Source organism: Stenella coeruleoalba (assembly GCF_951394435.1).
Source record: "Stenella coeruleoalba genome assembly, chromosome: 1".
In the NCBI taxonomy this organism is placed as follows: domain Eukaryota; kingdom Metazoa; phylum Chordata; class Mammalia; order Artiodactyla; family Delphinidae; genus Stenella; species Stenella coeruleoalba.
The window spans coordinates 120,544,697-120,557,273 of NC_137169.1; the positions used below are offsets into that span (position 1 = coordinate 120,544,697).

At 41.7% G+C, this 12,577-nt stretch overlaps 1 protein-coding gene across 1 annotated transcript in view; it reads right to left on the reverse strand.

Annotated features, from left to right (window-relative positions):
• LOC307174982 (uncharacterized protein) overlaps positions 1–12,577 on the reverse strand; it is a 90,856-nt gene that overhangs the window by 66,509 nt on the left and 11,770 nt on the right. The window contains exons 2-6 of the mRNA XM_079899676.1: positions 6,884–8,208; positions 6,340–6,508; positions 5,284–5,382; positions 4,458–4,579; positions 1,113–1,331 (exon numbers count right to left, since the gene is read on the reverse strand). The gene's annotated coding sequence lies outside the window, so the exon portion shown is untranslated. The remainder of the gene's footprint in view (positions 1–1,112; positions 1,332–4,457; positions 4,580–5,283; positions 5,383–6,339; positions 6,509–6,883; positions 8,209–12,577) is intronic.

Genomic DNA, 12,577 nt, shown 5'->3' on the forward strand with positions numbered 1-12,577 from the left:
CTGGATAGGGGCCGGTTGGCCAATTGCTGCTCTTGACTGTTGTAAATAAATGTAGAGGAGGAGAGAGGTGCCCAACAGAAGGATTAGGATGGCAGTAGGTATGGTATGCCTCGAAAAAAGGGAATAGGGATTAGCATTGGGTGACATTGATCTGTACTTTAATTCAGAAGTATCTCCTTCCAACCCAAAAGCCTCACTTTGGGTTGAGAGTACACAGGAAGAAGGCACACTTCTAAGAAGAGTCTGAATAAGACCGCACCTTCTGGAATCCCTTTCTCAGTTCCCATTTGTGAGTAGTAATATATTAGAAGTTATTCTAGTAATAAAAAAGCATCGTGTGGTTAAACAGTAACAGAGATCGCATTGGCCAAATCTAGACAAAAGGAACATTCCAAAGAATAACATTATTATTATAATAAGGTATAACATAGTTAATTTTTTAAAAAGTACATGAGTTCATAGTGATACTCAAAATGGAAAGTGGGGGAGCTCTTCTGTATAGAATAATGTCAGCTAATAAATGCAAAATGGATCATAGAATAGGAAAGTGTCATTTTGCAACTATCGATGTAATAATTGATTCAGACACAGATTATCATTGATGCACAGTTGGGTGAAGAGTTGTTTGAAAGTAGGATCTTCACTGGTCCCAAAGTATCACCCCACAGAATATTTATCAATTACCAAGGGGAAAAATAACTTTACCGTGGAGAGATATGGAAGAAACCACCTTAATCAAGTGATCAAACTTAGCACTGGGCCATCCTGCTGGGATGGAGAAATTTCAGCTTCCTCAGGGGGTTCTGTAGGTTCATCTGGGCTCCCCAAAAAATCCCTAGGTATGCTCTCCTCAGGATAAATGGCATCCATACTGGGATCTAAATAATCACCCTGCAACTGTTGTTCTAGACCCTGAGTGTTTTTTTGAAATTGGCCTATACTTCCAACAATAGTTTTGTCAAGCCGTTGATGCTGAACTAGATCTTTCTTCAGGTTTGGGGGTGAAACCATAAACTTCATTGGTTTTGAGCTCTTACTACCTAGAGGTGGAACAAGTATTTCAAATGACTGGTGACCTTCAGCCTCCTATAGACCTTTGTGTTTAGTCTTACTTTTGTGTCGAGAATGGAGAACCAAGGGCTGATTCTGATCCCAGTCTAGCACTGGAACTGCCTGTGGGAGCTTTTGATGTTGGGTTTGCTTGTTATTCAGATCCTGATGTGGAACAGCAAACTGATCTGGCCCTGTAGGCATCTCTCCAACCGAATCCGTGTCCGGGTATGGAACCTCAGTCTCCGTCAACTCCTGATGAGGGGGGGCAAATATCTGGACTGGAGACAAGGACGTTAAGTAATTAAAGCCCACGGCTTCTGCCAGGGGTGTAAGGGCATGGGGCAATTTGTGAAGAGGTTCTGAGGACTGTGAAGACCAAGCCTCTGTCAGCCGCGGGGGGTTGGGGGTCACCTGGACGGGGCCCAGGGCCCACTCCGGAGGCTGAACTGCCTGGACTAGAAGCCACCGTCCTTGCCATGTGAGGAAGAGTCCTGGCAACCAATGGCGCAGCCGGGACATAACATGCGGCGGCTCCAGGGGCAGTGACCCAGGCCAGGGAGGATCCGGAAGCACATCCTGCATCCGAGCTGAACCGCTATGCCAGCGCTGACGCGACGGCTCACCTTAGCAACCGCGCGCCCCGCCCCCGCCTAACGTCCCTCCCGTTATTTATGAAGTCTTTAGTTGCGCTACAGTTATTAGGCTCCTGCGGAGATCCAATCCGCGCCACCAGAGTGGGTCTTTTTCCCAGAGTCCCTAGGGCGCAAGCCACCCTTCCCCTTGCAAAGGCAACAATTACCTCCTGCCGGGCCCTCTTCCCAACCCCGCCCTGCCCTCCCTGGCCCCAAACAATGAGGCGGGATTTGGGCTGCAGACCCGAGTGGCCCCAAACTCCAGCAGCCCAGGGGTGGAGGGGGGTTGGGAAGGATGCAGAGCTTCCCGAGGAAACCAAAGGACCTGGCATTCTGGGAAATTCAAAAGTGTTAGTCCAGTTCTGGCAATCTGAACTCTTCCTCCACAAAGCTGAAGTCTGAGAGACATTCTTGCTCGCTTTGGCCACATGGCTGACAAGAAAAGTAGCTGACCTGCAAATTGAGCACCAGTTAGGGTGGCGAGAGGGGGACACACCTTACAATTATGCGAAAATGTTGCCATTTCCTCCAAACTCTCAGTATTCACGTCTCATTATTCATATACCGCTCTGTTATTAGGGGTCACCACTGAATCAGTGATGACTCCAGAACTTCTGGAGGAGGGGTTTGGGGCAGGTGAGCGATTCATTCTGGGAAAGAGAGCCTAAAACCAAGTGAATGGCCCTTTACATTAGCATGGGAAGACTTCTCCCATCCCAACTTGTCCCAACAGAGCCATTAATCTAGAAAAAACTACAGTGTCACTTTTCAGAGGTCTACCCTGTGTGCACATATGGAGAAGACAGTTAGTTAGAATGTTAAAGTCAGCATGTTAAGTAATTTTCTTGAAATACTCTAACTAGCACGAAGTTTACTTTCTTCACAGTCCTTTTCATAATCTATTTAATTTTATTCCTTTTTAATTGTCTGGTACACCTTTAACACCTAAACTCCAAGAGAGAAGGAGCTTCACCTTATTTCTAGTGCCTAGCACATGATGGTTTCTAAATGGAACTGATTCCAAAATTGGCCTCATTTAGGAGTGGATCTGTTGTTATAATCAGGTTTGCAGAATCTTTAGTATCAATACGGAACCCTTTCCTCTCACATTTCATAGGAAGCTAGTCTTCTTAAAGCCCAAACATGGATACGTTTCAAGTTTCCTTGACTGATTTAAATTGATTTAAAATAATTATTTTGTACAGGAAAAAACTTTCAAAATTTTTCAGAACATAACCACCTTTTCTTTCTCTACTGTCTTCCCTTCAAAACAAACTTTGCAACATTGGGGTGAGTTAAATAATCAGAACTCTAGCCAAAAATTAAGCTCTCAATGACACGAAACACATTTTTTGCTCCTTTTAAATAAAAATCCTATATGCAGTACATTAATGTTTTCTTTCAGAAATTACGTTGACAACTTAATCCGTAATTCGAGGCATCCGTATAACTGTTTTACAGAAAGGTTCTTTGGCAAAATATTTAACACAAGATACATATGAGATGCTGAGATCTGGGTAATATACCTTACTTGAAAGGCATGAATAGTTTTTAGACAGTGTAGCATAATCACACTTAAGACCATAGTTACCTTGTTCCCAAATCCCTGCAATTCTATTTGAAGGGAGTTCTAAAAGGCCTGTGTCTTCTCCTGTGTCCACAACCATAGACGTACACTGGTGGCCCTCAATCCTGCTCTCCAAACTTCAAATAAGGGGCCAGAGACAAGGCCCGGGACTTGGAAAAGTCCTAGAAATTCCCTGCCTCAAAAGCACTTTCAGAGTTTCACCTTTTCCTAAGGAAGACAGGGCTGAGTAGATATGCTGAAGTCTTCCAAATCCTGCTGGTTGTTTTGAATTATGGCTATACTGGCTGTGTACCCCTTCAGCTTTTATCTCCACATACTTGAATTAAATCCTATAGTTCCTCTTCGGTTCTAGCATCTGTGACCTCTTCACAGGGTCTATATGCCACAGCTGTTTTACCACTTTCTGTAATAAAGTTAACAAGGATCAATTCAGAAGTTTTCTTGTTCTAAAACTTCCTGTATACAATGGTAGCACCGAATAATTAGACATTCTTTTGACTTCTAAAAGCAGAAAATAAGAGCATTTTCCTAGAAGTTCCCTCATCTGACACGTCAGTTTTTATTATAATTATATGTGAAAACGTATATAAGAAGTATTAACTTTGGTTCAAAAACTTTATGATCTTAGAAATAAGAACTAAGGAATAAGGACATAGAAATTAAAAGCCGTGGAAACAAAAATGTTCAATCACAATACAATTAAATAGGAAGGCATCAGGTGGGGGTCAAAGTGAGTTCAAACCTGGGAGAGATACCACTGGACTATAACAGATACTTCCTATTAGAAGCAAGGCAAGTGCCTACTCCTTGGGACCAAAATTCTACCAGAGACAATGAACAAAGCTTTGGAGACAGAGACAGACAGAGTATTTGAACACTCTACTGGCAGAAACTGGCCCATGTACCCTTTGGACAATACAGCTTTCCTCAAGGCAAGCTAGAGCCACCAGGATTTTTGGTCTAAGGGGTTTTGTGTACATATAAGGAGTACCTTGGCATATTAGGCACAAACAACTCAGGCATTTAGTTTGGTTCTTAAAGGTTGTTATCCAGAGTTGACAGCAGATGGAGATTGTGCCTGATGACCAGATAGTCAAACTTCACTGGAAGGGCTGCCCAGGCTGGAAGGCCAAGTCCAATCCAGGGTCAACTCTTACAAGCCAATAAGGTCGCTGACAACTTACCTAGGATTTCTCAGTCTCTAAGCCTGCAGGGCTGTGAAGCAGGGGAGCAATTCTGTTGCCGGAATCTACTAATCATAAAGTTTCCTTTGGGCACAGCCTGTGACATTCTCACCGCTGTATAACTGGATAGGGAACACAATCAACGCTATTCAATAGCATGACCAGTTTCAAGGCTCACAAAAACTTAGCCGATTATTATATAAGAATCATATTCACCCAATATATCAGAAATAAACACTTCAACAAGAAAACAACGGTAATAATAATAGTCAATACATTTTGTCTGCTTACTATGTTTCAGGCATAGTTCTAAGCTTTTTATATTCATCATCTCATTTACTCTTACAATATCCCCCATTTGGTGGTAAGCTAAATTACTAACCCTATATGCAGATAAAGAAATTGAAGCTTAGAGATATTAAATACCTTCAAAGGTCTCTGGCTAGAAAAACCCAAAATTGCAACAACAACAGCAACAAAATCTAAGAGACAATGGTAGGACTCAAACACAGGTGTCCAAGGCTTATAATCACTACACTACTCTGTATGATAAGCAAGCAACTGAGGAAGAACTGGATCAAACACTTTCTGTATGAATTGAGGCAAGTCATTCTACATCTAAACACTGGGGACAATAATATTTGCTGTCGTTCTTCTCATAAATGCCACAAAGAACAAATTTAAGACTGTTGCTGTGAAAGCATATGGTGAATGAAAGAATCTGTAATGTTTTGGATAACCATTATTTTCATCCAATTAACTTTTCAAATAAGTTTATTTGCTCACTGAAACTGAAGCACTTCAACGACAATCAAAAAGGTCTTACCTAAAACCACAATCAGCAATTTCTGGAATCCATCTGTCATAGCTTTCTGAATAGCAAGCTTCTGGGTTATCTTCCTTCTCATAAGGAATGATAATGACCCTAAATCCAACCAAAACAGATGAATTTAAAATGCCTATATGAATAACTGATTTCTAGGTTATGTGTTTAAAACTAAAAATGCATCTGTGATTCTTAGATCATTACCTTAGTGATTAAGGGCAGGCACAACACTGGGGTACGGTGAATGTCTCTGTTGTAGGTATACCCTGGCATGGCACATTTTTACGGCTCGGATCTATTCTGGAAGTTCCTAAAATACTACACGGGAAATGCAAACCAAGAACGTGGCACAAATCTCATATTACTCACAGATTTCAAATGGAGAAGCTGAGGCTGCACTGCTACAGACCCTGCTCTCCTCTGCATCAAGGGCTGGACTCATACAGTGAGACAGATTTGGTTGTAGTGCAGATGATCTGGATCTACTCAACCATCACCCACTCAGGTGAATAGTGGAGGCTCCTCCACCCCATTCGCTAACAGCCCTGCTTCTGACTTAAAACCCTAAGCCCAAGTGCCATGGAATCTAGGAAAAATCTCAGTATCAATGAGAATCCCCTTTCTAGGGATCTACATTTATTTTTCTGCTCAGGCCATTCTATAGGAGGCAAAGGACTGGACATTTACACATGAGTTTATTTCAATCTTCAGACAATGATTTTTTTGGGATAACTGAAGGACAGAAGACATCTGTATTTCAAGGATTATTTTAGCACAAAACAAATTATTAACCAAAAATATAATAATAATAACTAATTTTCCCTCCTCCTAAGCTTCTTGGCAGGCAGCGAGTTCTAAAATTCTAAAGTTTAAGGTGTTGTCAGGTATTGCCTAAGATAAAAACCTATATTATCGGGCAGAACAATTCTGCCCAGGGCTTTAGTTGCTTAGAAAAGGTGAGGATGTATCTGAAAAGTTGAGTTTCAGAAAGAAAGGAAAAAAGAGAAATCCCACTGCCCCACCTCCCCACACACACACACATACTGGAAAACAGACCTTCCTCCAACTTATCCAAAGGTTCCTCAGCCATGCCAGCTCAGGGACTCCTGCACTTGTGGGAAGTCAACACCACCTCTAAAGCACAGAAGAACTTCAGGCTTTGCTTCTGAAGTGGTGTCACAATATCTGTATTTTCCCTTTCTTCAAGGTTGGAAAGATCCTGAAGCTGTTAGGATTTTGAATTAAAGGCTAGACTTCAACATATTCTGTTGTTAGAAATAAAAACTAAACTCCAGTAATCCCAGGTAATAGTTTAGATATGCTATCCCTTCAAAATCAACTGAGACTTGCAAATGAATGACTAGATATGGACAAGTATTTTTTATGATATACCATACAAATACTGGAGAAAATTATGGACACCACCATCCAAGTCATTGAGTTTATCACTATTTCTAAGTGGCAGGCCAATGCTCAGATACTTCCATGTGGAAGCCTCCCACATCTCCTCCCTATAGCCATGTTCTATTCTTCTCTCTAAAGTCTAGGAGTTCAATGTTGAAAGGAGTCTGGTTAGTCAAAGAAAGTCTACAGAGTTTACCTTGATGATCCGTTTTGACCACCCATGGAAACCAAAGAAGTAATTTGCCAATTCTTGGCATCTGGAGCTGTTTAGGGCAAGCATATTATGATGAACCGCCTTTATCTGGTGCCGAGACCAACCTAAAGACATAAAAGACCTAAAAATATCACAACCCTACATAGAGATTTATTTTGGATATACCTGAGATTTATCAATACCAATTTTATAGAGTGGTTGTGAAGATTAAGTAGGACGTTTTAAGCAATGAGTTCACACTGAGCCCTAAATAAATGTTATTTATTATTTTTAAGTCAGTACTTTTCTGCATCATTTCCAGGGCCCCTGATTAACCAGAAAGTTCCCTGACATCCGGTGGTGAAAGTGATGATGAAAGCAACCAAGGAAGCCCAGCAGAAGCCTATTATGGGGCTGGGGGTAAGCAAAGGCATGGAGTGTTTTACTCATCTCATCCTGGAGCTCCGGCTTGAAAATATGACCTGAAGAGGAGATAAGACGGACCTGCCACTGAATTAGGACCTGAACCTGTAGCACCCCCTCTCCAAGTTACTAACCCCTGTTAGAAGAGGGAATATGTGTACCTTTATAAATGTAAATGAAGCAACGAAAAGAATTAGAGGTTCATCTGCATTAACAGGTTTCTTTGAGAGTGCAAATATTTCCAGTCTTAACTCTCTAAATAACTTACATATTACTGTGGATTTTTTACATCACTACTTCTTTCTTAAAGGTCCATTTCCATTTTGAACAGGGTGTAGTATATAAATTTAGTCATAAAAATTCAAATAATACAAATAAAGTCAAAGCACTGTTAATTCATTATTGATTTGTTTCTGCATCTTCCTCAGTCACTAGTTTATGAGCTCCTTAAGTGCTTGAAGGAACCATATATTATTCTTTCCTTGTTACCAGAAAGAAGAATACATATTGGCATATAATAGAGGAGTGATGGTCTGTTGACTGAGTGAAGGAATGAGTACATAAGAACATGAGGTTACTTTCTCCAACTGAAGCTGCCTGCAGGGAAGGAGAAATGAAGACTAATTTTTAAATGTTGAGTGTCACATGGGAGGCTATGTCCTGTGCGGTGAGTCATAATGGAGCTGTCCTGGACAATTAGGAGTCTTCAGAAGGGCTCTGAGCCACTGGGTAGTAGAGACAGTTGACATCTCGGATAACCTTGCCACAGTTCTTGCTGGCAAACCTTTCCCTTCGTGCTACTGAGAAAAACTCAGATACATTAGGCCTTTCCTTCGTTTTATTTTAAGATGTTATTCTCTTTTCTGTATTTATAAAAAACACAGGAGAAAAAGATAGGAAGATACCTGCCAATGAATAAGAGAACACATAATTGGAACTTCCGTGCTGGTGCAGTGGTTAAGATTCCGTTATCCCAATGTAGGGGGCCCAGGTTCAACCCCCAGTTAGGGAACTAGGTCTCACATGCATGCTGCAACTAAGAGTTCGCATGCCACATCTAAGAAGCCTGCAAGCCACAACTAAAGGAGCCTGCCTGCTGCAAATGGGGAGCCCACATGCCACAACTGGGGAGCCCTTGAGCCGCAACCAAGGAGACCACCTGCTGCAACTGAGACCCGGTGCAACCAAATAAATAAATAAATAAATAAAATTGAAAAAGAACGCATAAGTAAAGTAGGGAAAAATTTTGGGGTTGTGGGTAGTAAACTAAAGCTCTGCATTAAATAAAGAAATCTAATACGAATGCCCTTTCCTCTCAACTCTATAGTGACTTGGAGAACCTTTTCTTCATAACTCTATCAGTGACGGGCTTTATGCTGTGAAAACCTCACAACCTACACTTATGGAATGGTCTTAATGTCCAATATAAGAAAAGAACTCATTACTCACAATTGATACCAAGTAACTGTTGCATAATCTTTCCAGGACCATCTGTAATATCTGAGTGGTACGTGAAATGGTAGCAGGGTCCGCAAATTAAAGAATGTCTGACACAAAATCATTTCAATCCCAGGGACTAGAGCCAGGATTGAAGAGGGTGTTAAACAGGGTACAGAAGTGGGAGGTAGTGTACCTGGAGTCACATCTGAGGAGAGTTCTCAGATTCAATAAAGGTGAAATCAGTGAGTAAAGAAATATGGATGAGAAGAGGCAGCAAGGTCAGTAGGAAGTAGCTGGAGCAAGAAGCCAATCAGAGAAGACACACAATTATACAGGGAAAGGTCTGGGAAATCTAAGCCTCACTCACTTATTCAGAGGAATTGAAAAGGTCCTTAACATAATGAAATGTTAATTCTGGGGAACTAAAATTGGATGGCATGTTAATATGGAATAAGGTTTCTACAATGCATTAAAGAATATTTAACCATTTTCTGGAATCTGAAGTGAGTTCTTAATAGGCAGTTTGAGAGTGATGATGATGATGAAGCCTCCTTTATCTTACATCTGACAAAAGTTTGTCAAGCTCGGGACTTCGCTGTTGGCACACTGGTTAAGAGTCTGGGTGCCAACGCAGGGGACAAGGGTTCGATCTTTGTCCGTGAAGATCCCACATGCCGCAGAGCAACTAATCCCGTGTGCCACAACTACTGAGCCTGTGCTCTAGAGCTCGAGAGGCACAACTACTGAAGCCCGCATGCCTAGAACCCGTGCTCTGCAACAAGAGAGGCCGTCGCGATGAGAAGCCCACGCACCGCAACAAAGAGCAAACTCTGCTTGCCGCAAATAGAGAAAGATGGCGTGCAGCAACAAGACCCAACGCAGCCAAAAATAAATAAATAAATTTAAAAAATTTTTGTCAACCTCACACATTTAAAATCCACATAAATGTATATATAAGGAAGATTCTTGTGAAGATTTCTTAAATTAAGGGGCAGCATAAAATGACATGGGGTTTAACATCAGTTAAGTTAGGGTTTGGCCTCTAGTTTCCACATTTACTGTCATGAACCTTAAGTAAGTCACTTAACCATCCTGAGTTCGAGTTTCTTCATCTAAAATAAAAGAAAAAAACAACTGGGGAACTGGGGGATCAGTGGAGCATTGCATGTGAGAGCATTCTGTACACCGCAGTGCTGTACAAACGCTAGTCGTTTTTTTTTTTTTTTTTCTTTCCCCTTGGGATCTTAGTTCCCAGACCAGGGATTCAACCCGGGCCTTCAGCAGTGAAAGTGCACAGTCCTAACCACTGGACCACCAGGGATTTCCAGATGGCCTATTAGTTTTAAATTCAGCACTTCATCCCAGTAGAGCGAGGAATTCCACATTTGGACCCACCTTCACTGGAGATGTGTGAAAAAGCTGCTTCTGGTCCCTGCCTTTTGGGCTCTGTGGGCATCCCTTGCTGAATAAAACTTGATGATGGCAGAGAACCCAGGACAGCCCACTGCTGAGTTTGGGAAGACTCAGACAGAATACAGAAGGCCAAACCAGGAGAAGACTGTGAACAGAGAATGCTCTAGGGTGGTCTCACACTAAGAAAGTGCAGTAAATTTCAGCCCCAGGAAACCAAACCGCCCATTCCCTTATATTCCCCCAGCCCTTCGCCACAGGTAACTGTGGTGAGCCTGCTACTCCAAACACTTCTCATTTCATGAACAAGTTCCCTCTGAAATCCTAAGCTTTGAGATGCATTAGGAGGCAATGCCTTCTGTTGGGGACTAACTCTCAAAAATCTATGGGGGCGAGCTGACTGCTCAGGTCGTCTCTAGAACTAAGATTCCTCTCAGCGGAGACCACAGGCAGATGAGGTACTGAAGCAGTACCCCGGGGCGCCCAGTTACTGGGGCGCGGGGCGGCCTCCTCCACCCTTCCCTCCCCTCCGGCTCGGCTCAATTGCAAAGCCTCGGGGGTGGGTCCAGAGCTCAGCTCCCACACCAGCAAGGTTTTGTCACCCCCGATGGGAAGCGCAAAAAGTACCAGTTGCACCAATCCACCGTCACCGCACGTGCGCTGCTCGGGGCGCAAGCGGACTACGCTTGCACATGCGCACACGCGCTTTTCAAATACTTAGTGCCAATAAATCTAATATATAGAAAAAGAGTTGAAAGCCCCTGAGTGTTTTGTGGATAGAAAAGCGTGAGATTCAGAGCAAGTTCAGAGCTTGACAGCCAAAGAATAAGCTAGCTCTCCATTCCATTAGAAGGGCTAGGTAGCAGCTTCTGGTTATGGAACCAGAAACTCTCAGGCTCCAAAGAGGACATAAAACAGCATCGCTTGTACTCTTTATAAAATTGCAGAAACAAACAAAAATATATTTACACCTGTCCTGTAAGACAAAGGGTACTTGAGACCTAATGTATATAAAATCAGTTTACAAACTGTGATGTACTATATCAATAAGTTCTCATTTGCACAGAGCACAGCATAGGATATGAGGCCATTAATGTTAATTCCCTTCCCTCATCCATTCCTTTCTCTTGTCCCTTTATGTATGCGGATCAGTTACATTATTAAGCTGACAATGTAACTGAGCTATTATTAGCTTAATAATGTAACCAAGAATCTGATTTTTAGCAAAGGGGTAGTTCTTAGAAACTTAGGGAGCTGGAACTCTGAAAGTATGAATTGAAATAATGCAATTACATCATGAATTTTAACATTTATCATCATTGATTAAAAATAAAAATATTAAATAATTAAAAATTTATTATCCCACAATTGAGACTCACCACAACGTGTGACGTCTGGCAGGCATTCACTGTCACAATGCAGCTTGACTGTCTTTCAGACAACCTCAATGGTATTTTTAAATTGGCAGAGGCAGCAGGCCATACGGCTAGGTAAGATCCTATAAATGGAAACACAGGTAATTAAATTCGTGGTAAAAGAGTTACTTGAGAAGGTAGAAGAGGTAGGCCAAGGCCACCACAGACCAGTGCAAAAAGAAGTTCTTGGGGCGTATGGACTGCAGAACTGGATAGGGGCCGGTTGGCCAATTGCTGCTCTTGACTGTTGTAAATAAATATAGAGGAGGAGAGAGGTGCCCAACAGAAGGATTAGGATGGCAGTAGGTATGGTATGCCTCGAAAAAAGGGAATAGGGATTAGCATTGGGTGACACTGATCTGTAGTTTAAATCCGAAGTATCTCTTTCCAACCCGAAAGCCTCACTTTGGGTTGAGAGTACACAGGAAGAAGGCACACTTCTAAGAAGAGTCTGAATAAGACCGCACCTTCTGGAGTCCCTTTCTCAGGTCCTATTTGTGAGTAGTAATATATTAGAAATTATTCTAGTAATAGAAAAGTAGTAATAGAAAAGCATCGTGTGGTTAAACAATAACAGAGGTCGCTTTGGCCAAATCTGGACAAAAGGAACATTCCAAAGAATATTATCATTATAATAAGTTATAACATACTTAACTTAAAAAAAAGCACATGAGTTCATAATGATACTCAAAATGAAAGTGGGGGGGGCTCTTCATTATAGAATAATGTCAGCTAATAAATGGAAAAGGAAAGATAGAATTAGGAAAGTGTCATTTGGCAACTATCAATGTAATAATCGATTCAGACAAGGATTATCATTGATGCACATTTATGTGAAGAGTTGTTTGAAAGTAGGATCTTCACTGATCCCAAACTTTCACCCCACATATTATTTTTCAATTACCAAGGGGAAAAATAACTTTACAATGGAGAGATATGGAAGATACCACCTTAATCAAGTGATCAAACTTAGCACTGGGCCACCTGAAGTGATGAAGTATGAAGGTTA